Source organism: Electrona antarctica (assembly GCF_951216825.1).
Source record: "Electrona antarctica genome assembly, chromosome: 19".
Lineage (NCBI taxonomy): Eukaryota > Metazoa > Chordata > Actinopteri > Myctophiformes > Myctophidae > Electrona > Electrona antarctica.
Window position 1 is genome coordinate 18,460,543 of NC_136800.1, and position 5,061 is coordinate 18,465,603.

Genomic DNA, 5,061 nt, shown 5'->3' on the forward strand with positions numbered 1-5,061 from the left:
GGCTGGCACCCCTGGACTTGCGACAAGGCACCCTAGGCTAGGGTGTTACGGTGTCCTCTTTGAGAAGCCCTGGTCAAGGCAATTAACACTGTGGAGTAAAACAAACTAGTAGTTCAGTTGTCACTGAGCTTCACATGAGTAAACCATGAAATTAACCACAATGCAATAGTGGTAGATTTTCTAGAATCTCATTATGTCAAGTCACATTACTCTGGTGGATTTAATAACTGTTTTCAAATGCTTTCATAACAACATTGTACAGCATTCCAATATACAGCCTGCCCCACTGTGTTCTATATCTGGATTCTATGGGGTCATCCCTATGTTCCCCAGGTTCTATGTTCCCCACTTACCTTAGGGTTTAGGGTTAGCGTTAGGTTTCTGGTTTAAGGACTTCATGGACTATACAATTGTATAGTACAGAACAATGAATGTTTGTTTTTGCCATCTTTGTTGAAGAGTCTGAGCAATTATGTTTTAGTTTATGTTATGCCAGTGTTAAGTTTTAGTTGGCTAAGACTAGATGGTTTAAGTAGCCTAGGCAGGCCTAAAGTTCAATGGATTGTTCAAATTAAATCATAATTTGCTACAAAAAATAACACTAAGACTAAGTTATTAAAAAACTTTTAGTCTTACTAAAATTACTAGGTTAGGTTTCTGGTTTAGGTTTATTGTGAGTGGGGAACAAATAACCTTTTTTGCATGGTGGGGAACATAGAACCTGGGGAACATAGCCCAGCAAGCATGGTCAGGATCGGACGAATCAGTGACGTCTCAATTGGGGCCAGATCAAGTCAAACCAAGACTAGTCAGATTTGGCCCACAATATCACCTGATTTCAACCAAAAACAATCCTGCCCATGAAGGACAACCTGGTCAAATGTTCTCCACTACAGGTAAAAGTAGTCAAAATGTTACTCAAGTAAGAGTAAAAAAGTACTTGCTTAAATGTAATTAAGTATTCAAGAGTACATGCTTAAAGTAAAATACTTAATTAGTAAGTAAAATTAAAATGTCTTATTTTTCACATCAACAAATTGCTGTAATGTTTTCACAATTCATTTATAGTAACTTGTAACTCTTGTTTCAGAGAACTAACTCTGAAACCACCTGCACTGCATGCACTGATGTGCTAACTTGTAGAACCACTACGTTATACGTCTTAGTATAACAGGACTATGCTTTCCTTTGATCCAAGCCTGTATAGTGCTACTTCATCACTGAACACCACATTTTGATCTGCTTCGTACACAAACAGCACACAATAACTTTACAGCACAGTGACTTTCAGCCACTTCCTCTGAACGTTATGAAGATAATTCACATCTATGACGTCATCAGTGTGATGTCACAGTTCTGAGATCGACTTGCGCGGGGGTTGCTTAGGTGATCAATTGACCATATATGGGATAACGACATGGCATCGGCCTCACGGATTGGTCAGTCTCTCCATGATGTCACTGACTGCACCCATATAAGTTGTCACAAACACACAATAGATTGGAGCTGAAGTTAACTGAAAGTATTTTAAAAGTAGCTGTTGGTTTTGTGAATCCTCTTTAATCCACAGTAGCTGCTGGTGTTGTGAAATGTTCCGGTGGACCGTTTGTCTCAACCCTGTACCAAACAGAAGATATATGCATGCTGCTGTTGCAGTGGGAAACAAGCTGTACTCCTTTGGATGGGATGACAACATAAAGGACATGGATGGTCATATGGATTCTAAGATTGAAGTGTTCATCTTCAACACAATGTCTATGCTCTGGAGGAAGTTGACCCCAGTGACACTTGAGGTTCCCTCTGTGCGTGAGAGCCACTCAGCTGTGCTGATTGAAGATAGTGTCTACATCTGGGGAGGGATGACTCACTGCAACATGCTTCACTGTCTTGATTACTGCAACGTGCTTTATGCATTTGATGTCAACACCCACATATGGGTCAAACCCAGAGTTTCTGGAACTGTTCCAGAGGGGAGGACGGAACACTCAGCCTGTGTCTTGGGGAAGGTCATGTATATTCATGGAGGAGGCATGAAGTCGATTGGACACAGACACACTAATGACATCTACAAGTTGGACACCACCACGATGGTCTGGACTTTAATGAACACCAGAGGCACTCCACCTCTTGCTTCAAAGTGTCACTCTGCCACCATTTTCGGGAAAAAGATGTTTGTATTTGGGGGCTGGAGTTCAGTCAATGGGGGACGGGGTCAGTACCATAGAGTATGTCAGTACTACAACACCATCAGAGTGTTTGACACAGAGACCAACTGTTGGTTGAACACACCTTCTGCACAGCTTCTTCCAGAAGGATGCGGCGATCATTCAGCGTTTATCTACAATGGAGAGCTGTATATATTTGGTGGCTCCAACTTAAATGTTCTGTGGAAGTTCAATTCAGAGATCTTCTCCTGGAAGAAGATTGAGCTCAAGGGGAAAAGCCCATGTCTGAACAGAAGGTGGTGCTGTTGTATGGTGAGAGATCGTATCATCCTCTTTGGAGGACATAATAAAGAAATCAATGGCCTATACATCTTAGACTTAAGTCCTAGTCTGAAGACAGTATGCAAACTAGCAGTTATTCAGTACGGTCTTGATAAGTCAGAGGAACTCCCACACAACATCATGTGGGAATTGGCAGCCAGCAGCAACTCAATGAACAAGGAAACAAGTAATACCGGTACATTAAAATGGAGGAAAAAAAAGTATAAAGAACGAAAATACATCGCATTGATGAAACTGGGACGTATCCTCAGTGAATACTGGACAACTCACCCCGGTGCTTGCCCGTTTTTCCTCCCGGAATTTTCCCCAGTGAGGGGGATAACTTTGTAATATGCTATTGGCTGTTTGTATTCTTTTTGGAAAAATATAAAAAGATACTCCTGTGGAAAGGCTATATTATTTTACTTATATTGACCCTATAAACAATTTAGTATTATTTAGTATATGTAAGGTTTTTCCCACTCAAATGGTACCTCGTCAGATAATCCCCACATAGCCTACAACAACTTCTGTGAACAGACTTCACTGTAGTAGCTTTTCATAAATATATTTGTACTTAGGCTGTCTGCTGTCGTGAAAGTTTATAGTTAGAGAAATTCAAAGTCCAGCCGTCTGCTGTCCAGCCTCTCCCACCCCTCACTGGGGAAAATGGAAAAGGGGTGAGTTGTCTTGTTACCTCCTCAGTGATGTATCCCAAGGTCATCAGGGTTTCGGGTCTCGCGAACACATACCCCTCACTCGGGTGACCCAGCCAGGGTGATCAAGTCCTGACTTACGTCCCAGTAGCTACCCTCAATCAGATCCACTAGGGAAAGACCAGGGCCACACAATCCGTTGGAACCACTCCGGAACTACTATGCCGGGACTGAGAGGCACTATTCTGGCATGTGGAGGGACTAGGCTCTGTGGGTTGACTCCTGTCTGGGCCCCTCATACGTCTCACCAGGTCCACTCCTGCTCTCACCAGGACACTTCATTCAGGAGTGGTGGATTCTTGAGCCGCAATGGTTCTGCAGGCTTTACCGCTGGGCAACGGGCGGCTCGAATTGCCCTCATAAAGGCCTCACCGAAGGTTTTTGGGCTTCCTCCTCACAGAGGAAAAAATCTTTCTTTATTTTCGTTTTATAACAGTATGGGTGTCACTGTCAAGTCACAGGTTCATAGAAAAAAATAAAAATAAAATATCAGATTTTAGTATCAGTGACTGAGGTAAACAGACGTAGCCTACTGTATGAATCACAGAGATCATGGGCAGACATAATGAAAATACTGTTATTGTGCAAAACATGCCCATTCAAGACAAAAGAAAAACATTTTCTCCCCTTCAAGTCCCAATTTAGTAAAGCCAATTCCCAATTCCCCAGCCTCTCTACAAGTACTCCATCTATGCTAACCCCCACAATCAGTCATGGGGAGGGTGAAGAAAGCCTCGGGTCTCCTCCGATACCCGGGCCATCAAGCCAACATCTTCTTTCCACCCGACAGTGAAAGGTCTCACTAGGGGGGGCGTAACGCATGTGGAGGTACACGCCATCCCCCCCACCTCCTCCCTCCCCTGAACACATGTGACCATTCTATGATGTCACTCATTTAGTCATCTATGATGTATTCATGATGTAATATATTCCATATTTGGGGTGGAGGTTCCTCCTTGACCTCCCAGACGGACAGATGGACGGACTCACAGGAGCAGAAACGTTATGCCATGGCTTCGGCCATTCTGGCCTGGCGGGGATAATAATCATAGTCAGATTATCCATACAGCCTATTCAATCTTTCAGCACCATAGAGGCAGAAAACAGGTTCTCCTTCAGAAACTAATACAATTAATAGATAGATAGGTGTTTAATAGGTGCCTCAGTGCCCCCCTGGCCGCCCTGGAGGTCTGGGCAGTCTTGCATAATGGTCTGTTCCACACTGTGGTGGAAAGCCTGGTGAGGCACACAAGATTCGATACTCCACCAAGATACCCATGTACCTGTCTAGATACTTCCTTAATGTTAACGAAGTCCACACTATTCTTTTACAGTCTATGGTCCACACCCACAACACCAGAGGGAGTGCAACGAACCATGTACAACCCAGATTCGGCACAAACAAGGGACTAAATTATTTTCGCTCCTATGCCACCAAAATGTGGAACGCCCTACTAACAGTCATTAAGACATGGAAATCCCTTGACTCCTTCAAAACCGCTCTCAAAGGGCACCTACGGACGGCTGCAATTCGAAACTGGCCCCCGTAAAAATCTGAATCAAACCACCCCCCCCCCCTTTTTTCCCCCTCACTGTATGTCTCTTTTCCCTTTTTACCTCTATGATGAATTCCTGTTCTGTTCTTTGACTATATAGAAGTGTCTATTTGTACGTCTCTAAATGTTTTGATGAATTGAACATGGTGGATCCTCTTGTAAACAAGTGTAATGCTTAATTGGGTCGTCCACTCACAGTTAACAGTCTTTGTATTGAGTTTGTGCTTGAAATGTACTGTAATTCTGCAAACTGTTAATAAATATTTAAATCAATCAATCAAATCAGGCGAGGTTAGTTCCACA